The sequence below is a fragment of the Ambystoma mexicanum genome, chromosome 1p, assembly GCF_040938575.1.
Source record: "Ambystoma mexicanum isolate Mex_15411 chromosome 1p, UKY_AmexF1_1, whole genome shotgun sequence".
NCBI classification, from domain to species: Eukaryota; Metazoa; Chordata; class Amphibia; order Caudata; family Ambystomatidae; genus Ambystoma; species Ambystoma mexicanum.
In genome coordinates, this window is record NC_090921.1 from 1,473,761,440 (window position 1) to 1,473,787,681 (window position 26,242).

Genomic DNA, 26,242 nt, shown 5'->3' on the forward strand with positions numbered 1-26,242 from the left:
ACATGTAGTTTTTCTTTAGGTTGTTGTGAGGATAAGGGTTTTATGTGTGAATGAGTTAGGCATTTTTTTTCCAAGGGGAGAAAAAATCCCCCTGCAACTGGCCTCCCTCTTATGCTCCAGTCAGAAAAAGGAATCTCAGCTGGCCGGTTAGAGCGTGGTGCTAATAACGCCAAGGTCACGGGTTCGATCCCCGTATTGGCCACTTTGTCATTTTGGGAAATATTTCTGCAGAAGCATGAGATTGATGCAGAATTGGCACTCACAGCTTTAGAGTTACTAACACAAGATTGCTGTTTTGTTGGAAGCAGCTGTGCATACATGGTCACGGGTCAGTACTGCTGCGGGACATAACCAATGTTGTTGTGAGGATAAGGGTTGTATTTGTGAATGAGTTAGGCATTTTCTTTCAAGGGAAGAAAACTCCCCCCTGCAACTGGCCTCCCTCCTATGCTCCAGTCAGAAGGCATACTTTTTCTGACTGAGCATGGTGCTAATCACGCCAAGTTAGCGAATTTGATCCCAGTATTGGCCACTTTGTCAATTTGGGAAATATTTCTGCAGAAGCATGAGATTGATGCAGAATTCCCACCCACAACTTTAGATTTACTATGACTAGTTTGCTGTTTTGTTGGAAGCAGCAGTCCATAAATGGTCACAGGTCAGTACTGCTGTGGGAAATGACCAATGAGATTCATTTAACCTTCTTTGTCCCAGTTCTACTTAAATGTGATGCAGGCTACAAGTCAGTTTGAAGATAATTGTCATATTCATGAATTTCCTTCAGATCACATGTAGTTTTTCTTTAGGTTGTTGTGAGGATAAGGGTTTTATGTGTGAATGAGTTAGGCATTTTTTTTCCAAGGGAAGAAAAAATCCCCCTGCAACTGGCCTTTCTCTTATGCTCCAGTCAGAAACAGGACTCTCATCTGGCCCGTTAGAGCATGGTGCTAATAATGCCAAGGTCACGGGTTCGATCCCCGTATTGGCCACTTTGTCATTTTGGGAAATATTTCTGCAGAAGCATGAGATTGATGCAGAATTGGCACTCACAGCTTTAGAGTTACTAACACAAGATTGCTGTTTTGTTGGAAGCAGCTGTGCATACATAGTCACAGGTCAGTACTGCTGCGGACATAACCAATGTTGTTGTGAGGATAAGGGTTGTATTTGTGAATGAGTTAGGCATTTTCTTTCAAGGGAAGAAAACTCCCCCCTGCAATTGGCCTCCCTCCTATGCTCCAGTCAGAAGGCATACTTTTTCTGACTGAGCATGGTGCTAATCACGCCAAGTTAGCGAATTTGATCCCAGTATTGGCCACTTTGTCAATTTGGGAAATATTTCTGCAGAAGCATGAGATTGATGCAGAATTCCCACCCACAGCTTTAGATTTACTATGACTAGTTTGCTGTTTTGTTGGAAGCAGCAGTCCATAAATGGTCACAGGTCAGTACTGCTGTGGGAAATGACCAATGAGATGCATTTAACCTTCTTTGTCCCAGTTCTACTTAAATGTGATGCAGGCTACAAGTCAGTTTGAAGATAATTGTCATATTCGTGAATTTCCTTCAGATCACATGTAGTTTTTCTTTAGGTTGTTGTGAGGATAAGGGTTTTATGTGTGAATGAGTTAGGCATTTTTTTTCCAAGGGAAAAAGACTCTCAGCTGGCCAGTTAGCTCAGTAGGTTAGAGCGTGGTGCTAATAACGCCAAGGTCACGGGTTCGATCCCCGTATTGGCCACTTTGTCATTTTGGGAAATATTTCTGCAGAAGCATCAGATTGATGCAGAATTGGCACTCACAGCTTTAGAGGTACTAACACAAGATTGCTGTTTTGTTGGTAGCAGCTGTGCATACATGGTCACGGGTCAGTACTGCTGCGGGACATAACCAATGTTGTTGTGAGGATAAGGGTTGTATTTGTGAATGAGTTAGGCATTTTCTTTCAAGGGAAGAAAACTACCCACTGCAACTGGCCTCCCTCCTATGCTCCAGTCAGAAGGCATACTTTTTCTGACTGAGCATGGTGCTAATCACGCCAAGTCAGCGAATTTGATCCCAGTATTGGCCACTTTGTCAATTTGGGAAATATTTCTGCAGAAGCATGAGATTGATGCAGAATTCCCACCCACAGCTTTAGATTTACTATGACTAGTTTGCTGTTTTGTTGGAAGCAGCAGTCCATAAATGGTCACAGGTCAGTACTGCTGTGGGAAATGACCAATGAGATGCATTTAACCTTCTTTGTCCCAGTTCTACTTAAATGTGATGCAGGCTACAAGTCAGTTTGAAGATAATTGTCATATTCGTGAATTTCCTTCAGATCACATGTAGTTTTTCTTTAGGTTGTTGTGAGGATAAGGGTTTTATGTGTGAATGAGTTAGGCATTTTTTTCCAAGGGAAGAAAAAATCCCCCTGCAACTGGCCTCCCTCTTATGCTCCAGTCAGAAATGTGCTTCTCAGCTGGCTGGTTAGCTCAGTGGGTTAGAGCGTGGTGCTAATAACGCCAAGGTCACATGTTCGATCCCAGTATTGGCCACTTTGTCATTTTGGGAAATATTTCTGCAGAAGCATGAGATTGATGCAGAATTGGCACTCACAGCTTTAGAGTTACTAACACAAGATTGCTGTTTTGTTGGAAGCAGTTGTGCATACATAGTCACGGGTCAGTACTGCTGCGGACATAACCAATGTTGTTGTGAGGATAAGGGTTGTATTTGTGAATGAGTTAGGCATTTTCTTTCAAGGGAAGAAAACTCCCCCCTGCAACTGGCCTCCCTCCTATGCTCCAGTCAGAAGGCATACTTTTTCTGACTGAGCATGGTGCTAATCACGCCAAGTTAGCGAATTTGATCCCAGTATTGGCCACTTTGTCAATTTGGGAAATATTTCTGCAGAAGCATGAGATTGATGCAGAATTCCCACCCACAACTTTAGATTTACTATGACTAGTTTGCTGTTTTGTTGGAAGCAGCAGTCCATAAATGGTCACAGGTCAGTACTGCTGTGGGAAATGACCAATGAGATGCATTTAACCTTCTTTGTCCCAGTTCTACTTAAATGTGATGCAGGCTACAAGTCAGTTTGAAGATAATTGTCATATTCATGAATTTCCTTCAGATCACATGTAGTTTTTCTTTAGGTTGTTGTGAGGATAAGGGTTTTATGTGTGAATGACTTAGGCATTTTTTTTCCAAGGGAAGAAAAAATCCCCCTGCAACTGGCCTCCCTCTTATGCTCCAGTCAGAAACAGGACTCTCAGCTGGCCGGTTAGAGCGTGGTGCTAATAACGCCAAGGTCACGGGTTCGATCCTTGTATTGGCCACTTTGTCATTTTGGGAAATATTTCTGCAGAAGCATGAGATTGATGCAGAATTGGCACTCACAGCTTTAGAGTTACTAACACAAGATTGCTGTTTTGTTGGAAGCAGCTGTGCATACATAGTCACGGGTCAGTACTGCTGCGGACATAACCAATGTTGTTGTGAGGATAAGGGTTGTATTTGTGAATGAGTTAGGCATTTTCTTTCAAGGGAAGAAAACTCCCCCCTGCAACTGGCCTCCCTCCTATGCTCCAGACAGAAGGCATACTTTTTCTGACTGAGCATGGTGCTAATCACGCCAAGTTAGCGAATTTGATCCCAGTATTGGCCACTTTGTCAATTTGGGAAATATTTCTGCAGAAGCATGAGATTGATGCAGAATTCCCACCCACAGCTTTAGATTTACTATGACTAGTTTGCTGTTTTGTTGGAAGCAGCAGTCCATAAATGGTCACAGGTCAGTACTGCTGTGGGAAATGACCAATGAGATGCATTTAACCTTCTTTGTCCCAGTTCTACTTAAATGTGATGCAGGCTACAAGTCAGTTTGAAGATAATTGTCATATTCATCAATTTCCTTCAGATCACATGTAGTTTTTCTTTAGGTTGTTGTGAGGATAAGGGTTTTATGTGTGAATGAGTTAGGCATTTTTTTTCCAAGGGAAGAAAAAATCCCCCTGCAACTGGCCTTCCTCTTATGCTCTAGTCAGAAACAGGACTCTCAGCTGGCCCGTTAGAGCGTGGTGCTAATAACGCCAAGGTCACGGGTTCGATCCCCGTATTGGCCACTTTGTCATTTTGGGAAATATTTCTGCAGAAGGATGAGATTGATGCAGAATTGGCACTCACAGCTTTAGAGTTACTAACACAAGATTGCTGTTTTGTTGGAAGCAGCTGTGCATACATAGTCACGGGTCAGTACTGCTGCGGACATAACCAATGTTGTTGTGAGGATAAGGGTTGTATTTGTGAATGAGTTAGGCATTTTCTTTCAAGGAAAGAAAATCCCCCCTGCAAATGGCCTCCCTCCTATGCTCCAGTCAGAAGCATACTTTTTCTGACTGAGCATGGTGCTAATCACGCCAAGTTAGAGAATTTGATCCCAGTATTGGCCACTTTGTCAATTTGGGAAAAAATGTCTGCAGAAGCATTAGATTGATTCAGAATTCCCACCCACAGCTTTAGATTTACTATGACAAGTTTGCTGTTTTGTTGGAAGCAGCAGTCCGTAAATGGTCACAGGTCAGTACTTCTGTGGGAAACGACCAATGAGATGCATTTAACCTTCTTTGTCGCAGTACTACCTAAATGTGATGCAGGCCACAAGTCAGTTTGAAGATAATTGTAATATTCATGAATTTCCTTCAGATCACATGGAGTTTTTCTTTAGGTTGTTGTGAGGATAAGGGTTGTCTGTGTGAATGAGTTAGGCATTTTTTTTCCAAGGGAAGAAAACATCCCCCTACAACTGGCCTCCTGCTTATGCTTTAGTCAGAAGCAAATCTCTCAGCTGGCTGTTTAGCTCATTTGGTTAGAGCGTGGTGCTAATAATGGCAAGGTCACGGGTCCCCGTATTGGCCTCCTTGTCATTTTGGGAAATATTTCTGCAGAAGCATGAGATTGATGCAGAATTGGCACTCACAGCTTTAGAGTTACTAACACAAGATTGCTGTTTTGTTGGAAGCAGCTGTGCATACATGGTCACGGGTCAGTACTGCTGCGGGACATAACCAATGTTGTTGTGAGGATAAGGGTTGTATTTGTGAATGAGTTAGGCATTTTCTTTCAAGGGAAGAAAACTCCCCCCTGCAACTGGCCTCCCTCCTATGCTCCAGTCAGAAGGCATACTTTTTCTGACTGAGCATGGTGCTAATCACGCCAAGTTAGCGGATTTGATCCCAGTATTGGCCACTTTGTCAATTTGGGAAATATTTCTGCAGAAGCATGAGATTGATGCAGAATTCCCACCCACAGCTTTAGATTTACTATGACTAGTTTGCTGTTTTGTTGGAAGCAGCAGTCCATAAATGGTCACAGGTCAGTACTGCTGTGGGAAATGACCAATGAGATGCATTTAACCTTCTTTGTCCCAGTTCTACTTAAATGTGATGAAGGCTACAAGTCAGTTTGAAGATAATTGTCATATTCATGAATTTCCTTCAGATCACATGTAGTTTTTCTTTAGGTTGTTGTGAGGATAAGGGTTTTATGTGTGAATGAGTTAGGCATTTTTTTCCAAGGGAAGAAAAAATCCCCCTGCAACTGGCCTCCCTCTTATGGTCCAGTCATTAATATGCCTCTCAGCTGGCCGGTTAGCTCAGTTGGTTAGAGTGTGGTGCTAATAACGCCAAGGTCATATTGGCCACTTTGTCATTTTGGGAAATATTTCTGCAGAAGGATGAGATTGATGCAGAATTGGCACTCACAGCTTTAGATTTACTATGACAAGTTTGCTGTGTTGTTGGAAGCAGCAGCCCATAAATGGTCACAGGTCAGTACTGCTGTGGGAAATGACCAATGAGATGCATTTAACCTTCTTTGTCGCAGTACTACCTAAATGTGATGCAGGCCACAAGTCAGTTTGAAGATAATTGTAATATTCATGAATTTCCTTCAGATCACATGGAGTTTTTCTTTAGGTTGTTGTGAGGATAAGGGTTGTCTGTGTGAATGAGTTAGGCATTTTTTTTCCAAGGGAAGAAAAAACCCCCCTGCAACTGGCCTCCCTCTTATGGTCCAGTCATTAATATTCCTCTCAGCTGGCCGGTTAGCTCAGTTGGTTAGAGTGTGGTGCTAATAACGCCAAGGTCACGGGTTCGATCCCCGTATTGGCCACTTTGTCATTTTGGGAAATATTTCTGCAGAAGGATGAGATTGATGCAGAATTGGCACTCACAGCTTTAGAGTTACTAACACAAGATTGCTGTTTTGTTGGAAGCAGCTGTGCATACATAGTCACGGGTCAGTACTGCTGCGGACATAACCAATGTTGTGGTGAGGATAAGGGTTGTATTTGTGAATGAGTTAGGCATTTTCTTTCAAGGAAAGAAAACTCCCCCCTGCAACTGGCCTCCCTCCTATGCTCCAGTCAGAAGCATACTTTTTCTGACTGAGCATGGTGCTAATCACGCCAAGTTAGTGAATTTGATCCCAGTATTGGCCACTTCGTCAATTTGGGAAAAATGTCTGCAGAAGCATTAGATTGATGCAGAATTCCCACCCACAGCTTTAGATTTACTATGACAAGTTTGCTGTTTTGTTGGAAGCAGCAGTCCATAAATGGTCACAGGTCAGTACTGCTGTGGGAAATGACCAATGAGATGCATTTAACCTTCTTTGTCGCAGTACTACCTAAATGTGATGCAGGCCACAAGTCAGTTTGAAGATAATTGTAATATTCATGAATTTCCTTCAGATCACATGGAGTTTTTCTTTAGGTTGTTGTGAGGATAAGGGTTGTCTGTGTGAATGAGTTAGGCATTTTTTTTCCAAGGGAAGAAAACATCCCCCTACAACTGGCCTCCTGCTTATGCTTGAGTCAGAAACAAAACTCTCAGCTGGCTGTTTAGCTCATTTGGTTAGAGCGTGGTGCTAATAATGGCAAGGTCACGGGTCCCCGTAGTGGCCTCCTTGTCATTTTGGGAAATATTTCTGCAGAAGCATGAGATTGATGCAGAATTGGCACTCACAGCTTTAGAGTTACTAACACAAGATTGCTGTTTTGTTGGAAGCAGCTGTGCATACATGGTCACGGGTCAGTACTGCTGCGGGACATAACCAATGTTTTTGTGAGGATAAGGGTTGTATTTGTGAATGAGTTAGACATTTTCTTTCAAGGGAAGAAAACTCCCCCCTGCAACTGGCCTCCCTCCTATGCTCCAGTCAGAAGGCATACTTTTTCTGACTGAGCATGGTGCTAATCACGCCAAGTTAGCGGATTTGATCCCAGTATTGGCCACTTTGTCAATTTGGAAAATATTTCTGCAGAAGCATGAGATTGATGCAGAATTCCCACCCACAGCTTTAGATTTACTATGACTAGTTTGCTGTTTTGTTGGAAGCAGCAGTCCATAAATGGTCACAGGTCAGTACTGCTGTGGGAAATGACCAATGAGATGCATTTAACCTTCTTTGTCCCAGTTCTACTTAAATGTGATGCAGGCTACAAGTCAGTTTGAAGATAATTGTCATATTCATGAATTTCCTTCAGATCACATGTAGTTTTTCTTTAGGTTGTTGTGAGGATAAGGGTTTTATGTGTGAATGACTTAGGCATTTTTTTTCCAAGGGAAGAAAAAATCGCCCTGCAACTGGCCTCCCTCTTATGCTCCGGTCAGAAACAGGACTCTCAGCTGGACGGTTAGCTCAGTTGGTTAGAGCGTGAACGCCAAGGTCACGGGTTCGATGCCCGTATTGGCCACTTTGTCATTTTGGGAAATATTTCTGCAGAAGCATGAGATTGATGCAGAATTGGCACTCACAGCTTTAGAGTTACTAACACAAGATTGCTGTTTTGTTGGAAGCAGCTGTGCATACATAGTCACGGGTCAGTACTGCTGCGGACATAACCAATGTTGTGGTGAGGATAAGGGTTGTATTTGTGAATGAGTTAGGCATTTTCTTTCAAGGAAAGAAAACTCCCCCCTGCAACTGGCCTCCCTCCTATGCTCCAGTCAGAAGCATACTTTTTCTGACTGAGCATGGTGCTAATCACGCCAAGTTAGTGAATTTGATCCCAGTATTGGCCACTTTGTCAATTTGGGAAAAATGTCTGCAGAAGCATTAGATTGATGCAGAATTCCCACCCACAGCTTTAGATTTACTATGACAAGTTTGCTGTTTTGTTGGAAGCAGCAGTCCATAAATGGTCACAGGTCAGTACTGCTGTGGGAAATGACCAATGAGATGCATTTAACCTTCTTTGTCGCAGTACTACCTAAATGTGATGCAGGCCACAAGTCAGTTTGAAGATAATTGTAATATTCATGAATTTCCTTCAGATCACATGGAGTTTTTCTTTAGGTTGTTGTGAGGATAAGGGTTGTCTGTGTGAATGAGTTAGGCATTTTTTTTCCAAGGGAAGAAAACATCCCCCTACAACTGGCCTCCTGTTTATGCTTGGGTCAGAAACAAAACTCTCAGCTGGCTGTTTAGCTCATTTGGTTAGAGCGTGGTGCTAATAATGGCAAGGTCACGGGTCCCCGTATTGGCCTCCTTGTCATTTTGGGAAATATTTCTGCAGAAGCATGAGATTGATGCAGAATTGGCACTCACAGCTTTAGAGTTACTAACACAAGATTGCTGTTTTGTTGGAAGCAGCTGTGCATACATGGTCACGGGTCAGTACTACTGCGGGACATAACCAATGTTGTTGTGAGGATAAGGGTTGTATTTGTGAATGAGTTAGGCATTTTCTTTCAAGGGAAGAAAACTCCCCCCTGCAACTGGCCTCCCTCCTATGCTCCAGTCAGAAGGCATACTTTTTCTGACTGAGCATGGTGCTAATCACGCCAAGTTAGCGGATTTGATCCCAGTATTGGCCACTTTGTCAATTTGGAAAATATTTCTGCAGAAGCATGAGATTGATGCAGAATTCCCACCCACAGCTTTAGATTTACTATGACTAGTTTGCTGTTTTGTTGGAAGCAGCAGTCCATAAATGGTCACAGGTCAGTACTGCTGTGGGAAATGACCAATGAGATGCATTTAACCTTCTTTGTCCCAGTTCTACTTAAATGTGATGCAGGCTACAAGTCAGTTTGAAGATAATTGTCATATTCATGAATTTCCTTCAGATCACATGTAGTTTTTCTTTAGGTTGTTGTGAGGATAAGGGTTTGTTGTTTGAATGACTTAGGCATTTTTTTTCCAAGGGAAGAAAAAATCGCCCTGCAACTGGCCTCCCTCTTATGCTCCAGTCAGAAACAGGACTCTCAGCTGGACGGTTAGCTCAGTTGGTTAGAGCGTCGTACTAATAACGCCAAGGTCACGGGTTCGATGCCCGTATTGGCCACTTTGTCATTTTGGGAAATATTTCTGCAGAAGCATGAGATTGATGCAGAATTGGCACTCACAGCTTTAGAGTTACTAACACAAGATTGCTGTTTTGTTGGAAGCAGCTGTGCATACATGATCACGGGTCAGTACTGCTGCGGGACATAACCAATGTTGTTGTGAGGATAAGGGTTGTATTTGTGAATGAGTTAGGCATTTTCTTTCAAGGGAAGAAAGCTTCCCCCTGCAACTGTCCTCCCTCCTATGCTCCAGTCAGAAGGCATACTTTTTCTGACTGAGCATGGTGCTAATCACGCCAAGTTAGCGAATGTGATCCCAGTATTGGCCACTTTGTCAATTTGGGAAATATTTCTGCAGAAGCATGAGATTGATGCAGAATTCCCACCCACAGCTTTAGATTTACTATGACTAGTTTCCTGTTTTGTTGGAAGCAGCAGTCCATAAATGGTCACAGGTCAGTACTGCTGTGGGAAATGACCAATGAGATGCATTTAACCTTCTTTGTCCCAGTTCTACTTAAATGTGATGCAGGCTACAAGTCAGTTTGAAGATAATTGTCATATTCGTGAATTTCCTTCAGATCACATGTAGTTTTTCTTTAGGTTGTTGTGAGGATAAGGGTTTTATGTGTGAATGAGTTAGGCATTTTTTTTCCAAGGGAAGAAAAAATCCCCCTGCAACTGGCCTCCCTCTTATGCTCCAGTTAGAAATAGCCTCTCAGCTGGACGGTCACGGGTTCGATCCCCGTATTGGCCACTTTGTCTTTTTGGGAAATATTTCTGCAGAAGGATGAGATTGATGCAGAATTGGCACTCACAGCTTTAGATTTACTATGACTAGGTTGCTGTTTTGTTGGAAGCAGCAGTCCATAAATGGTCACAGGTCAGTACTGCTGTGGGAAATGACCAATGAGATGCATTTAACCTTCTTTGTCCCAGTTCTACTTAAATGTGATACAGGCTACAAGTCAGTTTGAAGATAATTGTCATATTCGTGAATTTCCTTCAGATCACATGTAGTTTTTCTTTAGGTTGTTGTGAGGATAAGGGTTTTATGTGTGAATGAGTTAGGCATTTTTTTCCGAGGGAAGAAAAAATCCCCATGCAACTGGCCTCCCTCTTATGCTCCAGTCAGAAATATGCCTCTCAGCTGGCCGGTTAGCTCAGTTGGTTAGAGCGTGGTGCTAATAACGCCAAGGTCACAGGTTTGATCCCTGTATTGGTCACTTTGTCATTTTGGGAAATATTTCTGCAGAAGCATGAGATTGATGCAGAATTGGCACTCACAGCTTTAGAGTTACTAACACAAGATTGCTGTTTTGTTGGAAGCAGCTGTGCATACATAGTCACGGGTCAGTACTGCTGCGGACATAACCAATGTTGTTGTGAGGATAAGGGTTGTATTTGTGAATGAGTTAGGCATTTTCTTTCAAGGGAAGAAAACTCCCCCCTGCAACTGGCCTCCCTCCTATGCTCCAGTCAGAAGGCATACTTTTTCTGACTGAGCATGGTGCTAATCACGCCAAGTTAGCGAATTTGATCCCAGTATTGGCCACTTTGTCAATTTGGGAAATATTTCTGCAGAAGCATGAGATTGATGCAGAATTCCCACCCACAACTTTAGATTTACTATGACCAGTTTGCTGTTTTGTTGGAAGCAGCAGTCCATAAATGGTCACAGGTCAGTACTGCTGTGGGAAATGACCAATGAGATGCATTTAACCTTCTTTGTCCCAGTTCTACTTAAATGTGATGCAGGCTACAAGTCAGTTTGAAGATAATTGTCATATTCATGAATTTCCTTCAGATCACATGTAGTTTTTCTTTAGGTTGTTGTGAGGATAAGGGTTTTATGTGTGAATGAGTTAGGCATTTTTTTTCCAAGGGAAGAAAAAATCCCCCTGCAACTGGCCTCCCTCTTATGCTCCAGTCAGAAAAAGGACTCTCAGCTGGCCGGTTAGAGCGTGGTGCTAATAACGCCAAGGTCACAGGTTCGATCCCCGTATTGGCCACTTTGTCATTTTGGGAAATATTTCTGCAGAAGCATGAGATTGATGCAGAATTGGCACTCACAGCTTTAGAGTTACTAACACAAGATTGCTGTTTTGTTGGAAGCAGCTGTGCATACATGGTCACGGGTCAGTACTGCTGCGGGACATAACCAATGTTGTTGTGAGGATAAGGGTTGTATTTGTGAATGAGTTAGGCATTTTCTTTCAAGGGAAGAAAACTCCCCCCTGCAACTGGCCTCCCTCCTATGCTCCAGTCAGAAGGCATACTTTTTCTGACTGCGCATGGTGCTAATCACGCCAAGTTAGCGAATTTGATCCCAGTATTGGCCACTTTGTCAATTTGGGAAATATTTCTGCAGAAGCATGAGATTGATGCAGAATTCCCACCCACAACTTTAGATTTACTATGACTAGTTTGCTGTTTTGTTGGAAGCAGCAGTCCATAAATGGTCACAGGTCAGTACTGCTGTGGGAAATGACCAATGAGATGCATTTAACCTTCTTTGTCCCAGTTCTACTTAAATGTGATGCAGGCTACAAGTCAGTTTGAAGATAATTGTCATATTCATGAATTTCCTTCAGATCACATGTAGTTTTTCTTTAGGTTGTTGTGAGGATAAGGGTTTTATGTGTGAATGAGTTAGGCATTTTTTTTCCAAGGGAAGAAAAAATCCCCCTGCAACTGGCCTTCCTCTTATGCTCCAGTCAGAAACAGGACTCTCAGCTGGCCCGTTAGAGCGTGGTGCTAATAACGCCAAGGTCACGGGTTCGATCCCCGTATTGGCCACTTTGTCATTTTGGGAAATATTTCTGCAGAAGCATGAGATTGATGCAGAATTGGCACTCACAGCTTTAGAGTTACTAACACAAGATTGCTGTTTTGTTGGAAGCAGCTGTGCATACATAGTCACGGGTCAGTACTGCTGCGGACATAACCAATGTTGTTGTGAGGATAAGGGTTGTATTTGTGAATGAGTTAGGCATTTTCTTTCAAGGGAAGAAAACTCCCCCCTGCAACTGGCCTCCCTCCTATGCTCCAGTCAGAAGGCATACTTTTTCTGACTGAGCATGGTGCTAATCACGCCAAGTTAGCGAATTTGATCCCAGTATTGGCCACTTTGTCAATTTGGGAAATATTTCTGCAGAAGCATGAGCTTGATGCAGAATTCCCACCCACAGCTTTAGATTTACTATGACTAGTTTGCTGTTTTGTTGGAAGCAGCAGTCCATAAATGGTCACAGGTCAGTACTGCTGTGGGAAATGACCAATGAGATGCATTTAACCTTCTTTGTCCCAGTTCTACTTAAATGTGATGCAGGCTACAAGTCAGTTTGAAGATAATTGTCATATTCATGAATTTCCTTCAGATCACATGTAGTTTTTCTTTAGGTTGTTGTGAGGATAAGGGTTTTATGTGTGAATGAGTTAGGCATTTTTTTTCCAAGGGAAAAAGACTCTCAGCTGGCCGGTTAGCTCAGTAGGTTAGAGCGTGGTGCTAATAACGCCAAGGTCACGGGTTCGATCCCCGTATTGGCCACTTTGTCATTTTGGGAAATATTTCTGCAGAAGCATCAGATTGATGCAGAATTGGCACTCACAGCTTTAGAGGTACTAACACAAGATTGCTGATACATGGTCACGGGTCAGTACTGCTGCGGGACATAACCAATGTTGTTGTGAGGATAAGGGTTGTATTTGTGAATGAGTTAGGCATTTTCTTTCAAGGGAAGAAAACTCCCCCCTGCAACTGGCCTCCCTCCTATGCTCCAGTCAGAAGGCATACTTTTTCTGACTGAGCATGGTGCTAATCACGCCAAGTTAGCGAATTTGATCCCAGTATTGGCCACTTTGTCAATTTGGGAAATATTTCTGCAGAAGCATGAGATTGATGCAGAATTCCCACCCACAACTTTAGATTTACTATGACTAGTTTACTGTTTTGTTGGAAGCAGCAGTCCATAAATGGTCACAGGTCAGTACTGCTGTGGGAAATGACCAATGAGATGCATTTAACCTTCTTTGTCCCAGTTCTACTTAAATGTGATGCAGGCTACAAGTCAGTTTGAAGATAATTGTCATATTCATGAATTTCCTTCAGATCACATGTAGTTTTTCTTTAGGTTGTTGTGAGGATAAGGGTTTTATGTGTGAATGACTTAGGCATTTTTTTTCCAAGGGAAGAAAAAATCCCCCTGCAACTGGCCTCCCTCTTATGCTCCAGTCAGAAACAGGACTCTCAGCTGGCCGGTTAGAGCGTGGTGCTACTAACGCCAAGGTCACGGGTTCGATCCTCGTATTGGCCACTTTGTCATTTTGGGAAATATTTCTGCAGAAGCATGAGATTGATGCAGAATTGGCACTCACAGCTTTAGAGTTACTAACACAAGATTGCTGTTTTGTTGGAAGCAGTTGTGCATACATAGTCACGGGTCAGTACTGTTGCAGACATAACCAATGTTGTTGTGAGGATAAGGGTTGTATTTGTGAATGAGTTAGGCATTTTCTTTCAAGGGAAGAAAACTCCCCCCTGCAACTGGCCTCCCTCCTATGCTCCAGTCAGAAGGCATACTTTTTCTGACTGAGCATGGTGCTAATCACGCCAAGTTAGCGAATTTGATCCCAGTATTGGCCACTTTGTCAATTTGGGAAATATTTCTGCAGAAGCATGAGATTGATGCAGAATTCCCACCCACAACTTTAGATTTACTATGACTAGTTTACTGTTTTGTTGGAAGCAGCAGTCCATAAATGGTCACAGGTCAGTACTGCTGTGGGAAATGACCAATGAGATGCATTTAACCTTCTTTGTCCCAGTTCTACTTAAATGTGATGCAGGCTACAAGTCAGTTTGAAGATAATTGTCATATTCATGAATTTCCTTCAGATCACATGTAGTTTTTCTTTAGGTTGTTGTGAGGATAAGGGTTTTATGTGTGAATGACTTAGGCATTTTTTTTCCAAGGGAAGAAAAAATCCCCTGCAACTGGCCTCCCTCTTATGCTCCAGTCAGAAACAGGACTCTCAGCTGGCCGGTTAGAGCGTGGTGCTACTAACGCCAAGGTCACGGGTTCGATCCTCGTATTGGCCACTTTGTCATTTTGGGAAATATTTCTGCAGAAGCATGAGATTGATGCAGAATTGGCACTCACAGCTTTAGAGTTACTAACACAAGATTGCTGTTTTGTTGGAAGCAGCTGTGCATACATAGTCACGGGTCAGTACTGCTGCGGACATAACCAATGTTGTTGTGAGGATAAGGGTTGTATTTGTGAATGAGTTAGGCATTTTCTTTCAAGGGAAGAAAACTCCCCCCTGCAACTGGCCTCCCTCCTATGCTCCAGTCAGAAGGCATACTTTTTCTGACTGAGCATGGTGCTAATCACGCCAAGTTAGCGAATTTGATCCCAGTATTGGCCACTTTGTCAATTTGGGAAATATTTCTGCAGAAGCATGAGATTGATGCAGAATTCCCACCCACAGCTTTAGATTTACTATGACTAGTTTGCTGTTTTGTTGGAAGCAGCAGTCCATAAATGGTCACAGGTCAGTACTGCTGTGGGAAATGACCAATGAGATGCATTTAACCTTCTTTGTCCCAGTTCTACTTAAATGTGATGCAGGCTACAAGTCAGTTTGAAGATAATTGTCATATTCATGAATTTCCTTCAGATCACATGTAGTTTTTCTTTAGGTTGTTGTGAGGATAAGGGTTTTATGTGTGAATGAGTTAGGCATTTTTTTTCCAAGGGAAAAAGAATTTCAGCTGGCCGGTTAGCTCAGTTGGTTAGAGCGTGGTGCTAATAACGCCAATGTCACGGGTTGGATCCCCGTATTGGCCACTTTGTCATTTTGGGAAATATTTCTGCAGAAGCATGAGATTGATGCAGAATTGGCACTCACAGCTTTAGAGTTACTAACACAAGATTGCTGTTTTGTTGGTAGCAGCTGTGCATACATGGTCACGGGTCAGTACTGCTGCGGGACATAACCAATGTTGTTGTGAGGATAAGGGTTGTATTTGTGAATGAGTTAGGCATTTTCTTTCAAGGGAAGAAAACTACCCCCAGCAACTGGCCTCCCTCCTATGCTCCAGTCAGAAGGCATACTTTTTCTGACTGAGCATGGTGCTAATCACGCCAAGTCAGCGAATTTGATCCCAGTATTGGCCACTTTGTCAATTTGGGAAATATTTCTGCAGAAGCATGAGATTGATGCAGAATTCCCACCCACAGCTTTAGATTTACTATGACTAGTTTGCTGTTTTGTTGGAAGCAGCAGTCCATAAATGGTCACAGGTCAGTACTGCTGTGGGAAATGACCAATGAGATGCATTTAACCTTCTTTGTCCCAGTTCTACTTAAATGTGATGCAGGCTACAAGTCAGTTTGAAGATAATTATCATATTCGTGAATTTCCTTCAGATCACATGTAGTTTTTCTTTAGGTTGTGGTGAGGATAAGGGTTTTATGTGTGAATGAGTTAGGCATTTTTTTCCAAGGGAAGAAAAAATCCCCCTGCAACTGGCCTCCCTCTTATGCTCCAGTCAGAAATATGCCTCTCAGCTGGCCGGTTAGCTCAGTTGGTTAGAGCGTGGTGCTAATCATGCCAAGGTCACAGGTTTGATCCCCGTATTGGCCACTTTGTCATTTTGGGAAATATTTCTGCAGAAGCATGAGATTGATGCAGAATTGGCACTCACAGCTTTAGAGTTACTAACACAAGATTGCTGTTTTGTTGGAAGCAGCTGTGCATACATAGTCACGGGTCAGTACTGCTGCGGACATAACCAATGTTGTTGTGAGGATAAGGGTTGTATTTGTGAATGAGTTAGGCATTTTCTTTCAAGGGAAGAAAACTCCCCCCTGCAACTGGCCTCCCTCCTATGCTCCAGTCAGAAGGCATACTTTTTCTGACTGAGCATGGTGCTAATCACGCCAAGTTAGCGAATTTGATCCCAGTATTGGCCACTTTGTCAATTTGGGAAATATTTCTGCAGAAGCATGAGATTGATGCAGAATTCCCACCCACGACTTTAGATTTACTATGACCAGTTTGCTGTTTTGTTGGAAGCAGCAGTCCATAAATGGTCACAGGTCAGTACTGCTGTGGGAAATGACCAATGAGATGCATTTAACCTTCTTTGTCCCAGTTCTACTTAAATGTGATGCAGGCTACAAGTCAGTTTGAAGATAATTGTCATATTCATGAATTTCCTTCAGATCACATGTAGTTTTTCTTTAGGTTGTTGTGAGGATAAGGGTTTTATGTGTGAATGAGTTAGGCATTTTTTTTCCAAGGGAAGAAAAAATCCCCCTGCAACTGGCCTCCCTCTTATGCTCCAGTCAGAAAAAGGACTCTCAGCTGGCCGGTTAGAGCGTGGTGCTAATAACGCCAAGGTCACGGGTTCGATCCCCGTATTGGCCACTTTGTCATTTTGGGAAATATTTCTGCAGAAGCATGAGATTGATGCAGAATTGGCACTCACAGCTTTAGAGTTACTAACACAAGATTGCTGTTTTGTTGGAAGCAGCTGTGCATACATGGTCACGGGTCAGTACTGCTGCGGGACATAACCAATGTTGTTGTGAGGATAAGGGTTGTATTTGTGAATGAGTTAGGCATTTTCTTTCAAGGGAAGAAAACTCCCCCCTGCAACTGGCCTCCCTCCTATGCTCCAGTCAGAAGGCATACTTTTTCTGACTGAGCATGGTGCTAATCACGCCAAGTTAGCGAATTTGATCCCAGTATTGGCCACTTTGTCAATTTGGGAAATATTTCTGCAGAAGCATGAGATTGATGCAGAATTCCCACCCACAACTTTAGATTTACTATGACTAGTTTGCTGTTTTGTTGGAAGCAGCAGTCCATAAATGGTCACAGGTCAGTACTGCTGTGGGAAATGACCAATGAGATGCATTTAACCTTCTTTGTCCCAGTTCTACTTAAATGTGATGCAGGCTACAAGTCAGTTTGAAGATAATTGTCATATTCATGAATTTCCTTCAGATCACATGTAGTTTTTCTTTAAGTTGTTGTGAGGATAAGGGTTTTATGTGTGAATGAGTTAGGCATCATTTTTCCAAGGGAAGAAAAAATCCCCATGCAACTGGCCTTCCTCTTATGCTCTAGTCAGAAACAGGACTCTCAGCTGGCCCGTTAGAGCGTGGTGCTAATAACGCCAAGGTCACGGGTTCGATCCCCGTATTGGCCACTTTGTCATTTTGGGAAATATTTCTGCAGAAGCATGAGATTGATGCAGAATTGGCACTCACAGCTTTAGAGTTACTAACACAAGATTGCTGTTTTGTTGGAAGCAGCTGTGCATACATAGTCACGGGTCAGTACTGCTGCGGACATAACCAATGTTGTTGTGAGGATAAGGGTTGTATTTGTGAATGAGTTAGGCATTTTCTTTCAAGGGAAGAAAACTCCCCCCTGCAACTGGCCTCCCTCCTATGCTCCAGTCAGAAGGCATACTTTTTCTGACTGAGCATGGTGCTAATCACGCCAAGTTAGCGAATTTGATCCCAGTATTGGCCACTTTGTCAATTTGGGAAATATTTCTGCAGAAGCATGAGATTGATGCAGAATTCCCACGCACAGCTTTAGATTTACTATGACAAGTTTGCTGTGTTGTTGGAAGCAGCAGCCCATAAATGGTCACAGGTCAGTACTGCTGTGGGAAATGACCAATGAGATGCATTTAACCTTCTTTGTCCCAGTTCTACTTAAATGTGATGCAGGCTACAAGTCAGTTTGAAGATAATTGTCATATTAATGAATTTCCTTCAGATCACATGTAGTTTTTCTTTAGGTTGTTGTGAGGATAAGGGTTTTATGTGTGAATGAGTTAGGCATTTTTTTTCCAAGGGAAGAAAAAACCCCCCTGCAACTGGCCTCCCTCTTATGGTCCAGTCATTAATATGCCTCTCAGCTGGCCGGTTAGCTCAGTTGGTTAGAGTGTGGTGCTAATAACGCCAAGGTCACGGGTTCGATCCCCGTATTGGCCACTTTGTCATTTTGGGAAATATTTCTGCAGAAGGATGAGATTGATGCAGAATTGGCACTCACAGCTTTAGAGTTACTAACACAAGATTGCTGTTTTGTTGGAAGCAGCTGTGCATACATAGTCACGGGTCAGTACTGCTGCGGACATAACCAATGTTGTGGTGAGGATAAGGGTTGTATTTGTGAATGAGTTAGGCATTTTCTTTCAAGGAAAGAAAACTCCCCCCTGCAACTGGCCTCCCTCCTATGCTCCAGTCAGAAGCATACTTTTTCTGACTGAGCATGGTGCTAATCACGCCAAGTTAGTGAATTTGATCCCAGTATTGGCCACTTCGTCAATTTGGGAAAAATGTCTGCAGAAGCATTAGATTGATGCAGAATTCCCACCCACAGCTTTAGATTTACTATGACAAGTTTGCTGTTTTGTTGGAAGCAGCAGTCCATAAATGGTCACAGGTCAGTACTGCTGTGGGAAATGACCAATGAGATGCATTTAACCTTCTTTGTCGCAGTACTACCTAAATGTGATGCAGGCCACAAGTCAGTTTGAAGATAATTGTAATATTCATGAATTTCCTTCAGATCACATGGAGTTTTTCTTTAGGTTGTTGTGAGGATAAGGGTTGTCTGTGTGAATGAGTTAGGCATTTTTTTTCCAAGGGAAGAAAACATCCCCCTACAACTGGCCTCCTGCTTATGCTTGAGTCAGAAACAAAACTCTCAGCTGGCTGTTTAGCTCATTTGGTTAGAGCGTGGTGCTAATAATGGCAAGGTCACGGGTCCCCGTAGTGGCCTCCTTGTCATTTTGGGAAATATTTCTGCAGAAGCATGAGATTGATGCAGAATTGGCACTCACAGCTTTAGAGTTACTAACACAAGATTGCTGTTTTGTTGGAAGCAGCTGTGCATACATGGTCACGGGTCAGTACTGCTGCGGGACATAACCAATGTTTTTGTGAGGATAAGGGTTGTATTTGTGAATGAGTTAGACATTTTCTTTCAAGGGAAGAAAACTCCCCCCTGCAACTGGCCTCCCTCCTATGCTCCAGTCAGAAGGCATACTTTTTCTGACTGAGCATGGTGCTAATCACGCCAAGTTAGCGGATTTGATCCCAGTATTGGCCACTTTGTCAATTTGGAAAATATTTCTGCAGAAGCATGAGATTGATGCAGAATTCCCACCCACAGCTTTAGATTTACTATGACTAGTTTGCTGTTTTGTTGGAAGCAGCAGTCCATAAATGGTCACAGGTCAGTACTGCTGTGGGAAATGACCAATGAGATGCATTTAACCTTCTTTGTCCCAGTTCTACTTAAATGTGATGCAGGCTACAAGTCAGTTTGAAGATAATTGTCATATTCATGAATTTCCTTCAGATCACATGTAGTTTTTCTTTAGGTTGTTGTGAGGATAAGGGTTTTATGTGTGAATGACTTAGGCATTTTTTTTCCAAGGGAAGAAAAAATCGCCCTGCAACTGGCCTCCCTCTTATGCTCCGGTCAGAAACAGGACTCTCAGCTGGACGGTTAGCTCAGTTGGTTAGAGCGTGAACGCCAAGGTCACGGGTTCGATGCCCGTATTGGCCACTTTGTCATTTTGGGAAATATTTCTGCAGAAGCATGAGATTGATGCAGAATTGGCACTCACAGCTTTAGAGTTACTAACACAAGATTGCTGTTTTGTTGGAAGCAGCTGTGCATACATAGTCACGGGTCAGTACTGCTGCGGACATAACCAATGTTGTGGTGAGGATAAGGGTTGTATTTGTGAATGAGTTAGGCATTTTCTTTCAAGGAAAGAAAACTCCCCCCTGCAACTGGCCTCCCTCCTATGCTCCAGTCAGAAGCATACTTTTTCTGACTGAGCATGGTGCTAATCACGCCAAGTTAGTGAATTTGATCCCAGTATTGGCCACTTTGTCAATTTGGGAAAAATGTCTGCAGAAGCATTAGATTGATGCAGAATTCCCACCCACAGCTTTAGATTTACTATGACAAGTTTGCTGTTTTGTTGGAAGCAGCAGTCCATAAATGGTCACAGGTCAGTACTGCTGTGGGAAATGACCAATGAGATGCATTTAACCTTCTTTGTCGCAGTACTACCTAAATGTGATGCAGGCCACAAGTCAGTTTGAAGATAATTGTAATATTCATGAATTTCCTTCAGATCACATGGAGTTTTTCTTTAGGTTGTTGTGAGGATAAGGGTTGTCTGTGTGAATGAGTTAGGCATTTTTTTTCCAAGGGAAGAAAACATCCCCCTACAACTGGCCTCCTGTTTATGCTTGGGTCAGAAACAAAACTCTCAGCTGGCTGTTTAGCTCATTTGGTTAGAGCGTGGTGCTAATAATGGCAAGGTCACGGGTCCCCGTATTGGCCTCCTTGTCATTTTGGGAAATATTTCTGCAGAAGCATGAGATTGATGCAGAATTGGCACTCACAGCTTTAGAGTTACTAACACAAGATTGCTGTTTTGTTGGAAGCAGCTGTGCATACATGGTCACGGGTCAGTACTACTGCGGGACATAACCAATGTTGTTGTGAGGATAAGGGTTGTATTTGTGAATGAGTTAGGCATTTTCTTTCAAGGGAAGAAAACTCCCCCCTGCAACTGGCCTCCCTCCTATGCTCCAGTCAGAAGGCATACTTTTTCTGACTGAGCATGGTGCTAATCACGCCAAGTTAGCGGATTTGATCCCAGTATTGGCCACTTTGTCAATTTGGAAAATATTTCTGCAGAAGCATGAGATTGATGCAGAATTCCCACCCACAGCTTTAGATTTACTATGACTAGTTTGCTGTTTTGTTGGAAGCAGCAGTCCATAAATGGTCACAGGTCAGTACTGCTGTGGGAAATGACCAATGAGATGCATTTAACCTTCTTTGTCCCAGTTCTACTTAAATGTGATGCAGGCTACAAGTCAGTTTGAAGATAATTGTCATATTCATGAATTTCCTTCAGATCACATGTAGTTTTTCTTTAGGTTGTTGTGAGGATAAGGGTTTGTTGTTTGAATGACTTAGGCATTTTTTTTCCAAGGGAAGAAAAAATCGCCCTGCAACTGGCCTCCCTCTTATGCTCCAGTCAGAAACAGGACTCTCAGCTGGACGGTTAGCTCAGTTGGTTAGAGCGTCGTACTAATAACGCCAAGGTCACGGGTTCGATGCCCGTATTGGCCACTTTGTCATTTTGGGAAATATTTCTGCAGAAGCATGAGATTGATGCAGAATTGGCACTCACAGCTTTAGAGTTACTAACACAAGATTGCTGTTTTGTTGGAAGCAGCTGTGCATACATGATCACGGGTCAGTACTGCTGCGGGACATAACCAATGTTGTTGTGAGGATAAGGGTTGTATTTGTGAATGAGTTAGGCATTTTCTTTCAAGGGAAGAAAGCTTCCCCCTGCAACTGTCCTCCCTCCTATGCTCCAGTCAGAAGGCATACTTTTTCTGACTGAGCATGGTGCTAATCACGCCAAGTTAGCGAATGTGATCCCAGTATTGGCCACTTTGTCAATTTGGGAAATATTTCTGCAGAAGCATGAGATTGATGCAGAATTCCCACCCACAGCTTTAGATTTACTATGACTAGTTTCCTGTTTTGTTGGAAGCAGCAGTCCATAAATGGTCACAGGTCAGTACTGCTGTGGGAAATGACCAATGAGATGCATTTAACCTTCTTTGTCCCAGTTCTACTTAAATGTGATGCAGGCTACAAGTCAGTTTGAAGATAATTGTCATATTCGTGAATTTCCTTCAGATCACATGTAGTTTTTCTTTAGGTTGTTGTGAGGATAAGGGTTTTATGTGTGAATGAGTTAGGCATTTTTTTTCCAAGGGAAGAAAAAATCCCCCTGCAACTGGCCTCCCTCTTATGCTCCAGTTAGAAATAGCCTCTCAGCTGGACGGTCACGGGTTCGATCCCCGTATTGGCCACTTTGTCTTTTTGGGAAATATTTCTGCAGAAGGATGAGATTGATGCAGAATTGGCACTCACAGCTTTAGATTTACTATGACTAGGTTGCTGTTTTGTTGGAAGCAGCAGTCCATAAATGGTCACAGGTCAGTACTGCTGTGGGAAATGACCAATGAGATGCATTTAACCTTCTTTGTCCCAGTTCTACTTAAATGTGATACAGGCTACAAGTCAGTTTGAAGATAATTGTCATATTCGTGAATTTCCTTCAGATCACATGTAGTTTTTCTTTAGGTTGTTGTGAGGATAAGGGTTTTATGTGTGAATGAGTTAGGCATTTTTTTCCGAGGGAAGAAAAAATCCCCATGCAACTGGCCTCCCTCTTATGCTCCAGTCAGAAATATGCCTCTCAGCTGGCCGGTTAGCTCAGTTGGTTAGAGCGTGGTGCTAATAACGCCAAGGTCACAGGTTTGATCCCTGTATTGGTCACTTTGTCATTTTGGGAAATATTTCTGCAGAAGCATGAGATTGATGCAGAATTGGCACTCACAGCTTTAGAGTTACTAACACAAGATTGCTGTTTTGTTGGAAGCAGCTGTGCATACATAGTCACGGGTCAGTACTGCTGCGGACATAACCAATGTTGTTGTGAGGATAAGGGTTGTATTTGTGAATGAGTTAGGCATTTTCTTTCAAGGGAAGAAAACTCCCCCCTGCAACTGGCCTCCCTCCTATGCTCCAGTCAGAAGGCATACTTTTTCTGACTGAGCATGGTGCTAATCACGCCAAGTTAGCGAATTTGATCCCAGTATTGGCCACTTTGTCAATTTGGGAAATATTTCTGCAGAAGCATGAGATTGATGCAGAATTCCCACCCACAACTTTAGATTTACTATGACCAGTTTGCTGTTTTGTTGGAAGCAGCAGTCCATAAATGGTCACAGGTCAGTACTGCTGTGGGAAATGACCAATGAGATGCATTTAACCTTCTTTGTCCCAGTTCTACTTAAATGTGATGCAGGCTACAAGTCAGTTTGAAGATAATTGTCATATTCATGAATTTCCTTCAGATCACATGTAGTTTTTCTTTAGGTTGTTGTGAGGATAAGGGTTTTATGTGTGAATGAGTTAGGCATTTTTTTTCCAAGGGAAGAAAAAATCCCCCTGCAACTGGCCTCCCTCTTATGCTCCAGTCAGAAAAAGGACTCTCAGCTGGCCGGTTAGAGCGTGGTGCTAATAACGCCAAGGTCACAGGTTCGATCCCCGTATTGGCCACTTTGTCATTTTGGGAAATATTTCTGCAGAAGCATGAGATTGATGCAGAATTGGCACTCACAGCTTTAGAGTTACTAACACAAGATTGCTGTTTTGTTGGAAGCAGCTGTGCATACATGGTCACGGGTCAGTACTGCTGCGGGACATAACCAATGTTGTTGTGAGGATAAGGGTTGTATTTGTGAATGAGTTAGGCATTTTCTTTCAAGGGAAGAAAACTCCCCCCTGCAACTGGCCTCCCTCCTATGCTCCAGTCAGAAGGCATACTTTTTCTGACTGCGCATGGTGCTAATCACGCCAAGTTAGCGAATTTGATCCCAGTATTGGCCACTTTGTCAATTTGGGAAATATTTCTGCAGAAGCATGAGATTGATGCAGAATTCCCACCCACAACTTTAGATTTACTATGACTAGTTTGCTGTTTTGTTGGAAGCAGCAGTCCATAAATGGTCACAGGTCAGTACTGCTGTGGGAAATGACCAATGAGATGCATTTAACCTTCTTTGTCCCAGTTCTACTTAAATGTGATGCAGGCTACAAGTCAGTTTGAAGATAATTGTCATATTCATGAATTTCCTTCAGATCACATGTAGTTTTTCTTTAGGTTGTTGTGAGGATAAGGGTTTTATGTGTGAATGAGTTAGGCATTTTTTTTCCAAGGGAAGAAAAAATCCCCCTGCAACTGGCCTTCCTCTTATGCTCCAGTCAGAAACAGGACTCTCAGCTGGCCCGTTAGAGCGTGGTGCTAATAACGCCAAGGTCACGGGTTCGATCCCCGTATTGGCCACTTTGTCATTTTGGGAAATATTTCTGCAGAAGCATGAGATTGATGCAGAATTGGCACTCACAGCTTTAGAGTTACTAACACAAGATTGCTGTTTTGTTGGAAGCAGCTGTGCATACATAGTCACGGGTCAGTACTGCTGCGGACATAACCAATGTTGTTGTGAGGATAAGGGTTGTATTTGTGAATGAGTTAGGCATTTTCTTTCAAGGGAAGAAAACTCCCCCCTGCAACTGGCCTCCCTCCTATGCTCCAGTCAGAAGGCATACTTTTTCTGACTGAGCATGGTGCTAATCACGCCAAGTTAGCGAATTTGATCCCAGTATTGGCCACTTTGTCAATTTGGGAAATATTTCTGCAGAAGCATGAGCTTGATGCAGAATTCCCACCCACAGCTTTAGATTTACTATGACTAGTTTGCTGTTTTGTTGGAAGCAGCAGTCCATAAATGGTCACAGGTCAGTACTGCTGTGGGAAATGACCAATGAGATGCATTTAACCTTCTTTGTCCCAGTTCTACTTAAATGTGATGCAGGCTACAAGTCAGTTTGAAGATAATTGTCATATTCATGAATTTCCTTCAGATCACATGTAGTTTTTCTTTAGGTTGTTGTGAGGATAAGGGTTTTATGTGTGAATGAGTTAGGCATTTTTTTTCCAAGGGAAAAAGACTCTCAGCTGGCCGGTTAGCTCAGTAGGTTAGAGCGTGGTGCTAATAACGCCAAGGTCACGGGTTCGATCCCCGTATTGGCCACTTTGTCATTTTGGGAAATATTTCTGCAGAAGCATCAGATTGATGCAGAATTGGCACTCACAGCTTTAGAGGTACTAACACAAGATTGCTGATACATGGTCACGGGTCAGTACTGCTGCGGGACATAACCAATGTTGTTGTGAGGATAAGGGTTGTATTTGTGAATGAGTTAGGCATTTTCTTTCAAGGGAAGAAAACTCCCCCCTGCAACTGGCCTCCCTCCTATGCTCCAGTCAGAAGGCATACTTTTTCTGACTGAGCATGGTGCTAATCACGCCAAGTTAGCGAATTTGATCCCAGTATTGGCCACTTTGTCAATTTGGGAAATATTTCTGCAGAAGCATGAGATTGATGCAGAATTCCCACCCACAACTTTAGATTTACTATGACTAGTTTACTGTTTTGTTGGAAGCAGCAGTCCATAAATGGTCACAGGTCAGTACTGCTGTGGGAAATGACCAATGAGATGCATTTAACCTTCTTTGTCCCAGTTCTACTTAAATGTGATGCAGGCTACAAGTCAGTTTGAAGATAATTGTCATATTCATGAATTTCCTTCAGATCACATGTAGTTTTTCTTTAGGTTGTTGTGAGGATAAGGGTTTTATGTGTGAATGACTTAGGCATTTTTTTTCCAAGGGAAGAAAAAATCCCCCTGCAACTGGCCTCCCTCTTATGCTCCAGTCAGAAACAGGACTCTCAGCTGGCCGGTTAGAGCGTGGTGCTACTAACGCCAAGGTCACGGGTTCGATCCTCGTATTGGCCACTTTGTCATTTTGGGAAATATTTCTGCAGAAGCATGAGATTGATGCAGAATTGGCACTCACAGCTTTAGAGTTACTAACACAAGATTGCTGTTTTGTTGGAAGCAGTTGTGCATACATAGTCACGGGTCAGTACTGTTGCAGACATAACCAATGTTGTTGTGAGGATAAGGGTTGTATTTGTGAATGAGTTAGGCATTTTCTTTCAAGGGAAGAAAACTCCCCCCTGCAACTGGCCTCCCTCCTATGCTCCAGTCAGAAGGCATACTTTTTCTGACTGAGCATGGTGCTAATCACGCCAAGTTAGCGAATTTGATCCCAGTATTGGCCACTTTGTCAATTTGGGAAATATTTCTGCAGAAGCATGAGATTGATGCAGAATTCCCACC

General features: G+C 42.8%; 7 non-coding genes across 7 annotated transcripts; all 7 read left to right on the forward strand.

Moving 5' to 3' along the window:
* Window positions 1-1,666: 1,666 nt before the first annotated feature.
* On the forward strand, window positions 1,667-1,740 carry TRNAI-AAU (transfer RNA isoleucine (anticodon AAU)). The gene has a single exon. It is a non-coding gene; the product is annotated as a tRNA-Ile (tRNA).
* Window positions 1,741-6,084: 4,344 nt separating this feature from the next.
* Window positions 6,085-6,158, forward strand: TRNAI-AAU (transfer RNA isoleucine (anticodon AAU)). The gene has a single exon. It is a non-coding gene; the product is annotated as a tRNA-Ile (tRNA).
* A 4,331-nt stretch (window positions 6,159-10,489) lies between these two features.
* On the forward strand, window positions 10,490-10,563 carry TRNAI-AAU (transfer RNA isoleucine (anticodon AAU)). The gene has a single exon. It is a non-coding gene; the product is annotated as a tRNA-Ile (tRNA).
* Window positions 10,564-12,813: 2,250 nt separating this feature from the next.
* TRNAI-AAU (transfer RNA isoleucine (anticodon AAU)) lies at window positions 12,814-12,887 on the forward strand. The gene has a single exon. It is a non-coding gene; the product is annotated as a tRNA-Ile (tRNA).
* Window positions 12,888-18,286: 5,399 nt separating this feature from the next.
* TRNAI-AAU (transfer RNA isoleucine (anticodon AAU)) lies at window positions 18,287-18,360 on the forward strand. The gene has a single exon. It is a non-coding gene; the product is annotated as a tRNA-Ile (tRNA).
* Window positions 18,361-22,691: 4,331 nt separating this feature from the next.
* Window positions 22,692-22,765, forward strand: TRNAI-AAU (transfer RNA isoleucine (anticodon AAU)). Its single transcript has one exon. It is a non-coding gene; the product is annotated as a tRNA-Ile (tRNA).
* Window positions 22,766-25,015: 2,250 nt separating this feature from the next.
* Window positions 25,016-25,089, forward strand: TRNAI-AAU (transfer RNA isoleucine (anticodon AAU)). Its single transcript has one exon. It is a non-coding gene; the product is annotated as a tRNA-Ile (tRNA).
* The last annotated feature ends 1,153 nt before the right edge of the window (window positions 25,090-26,242 follow it).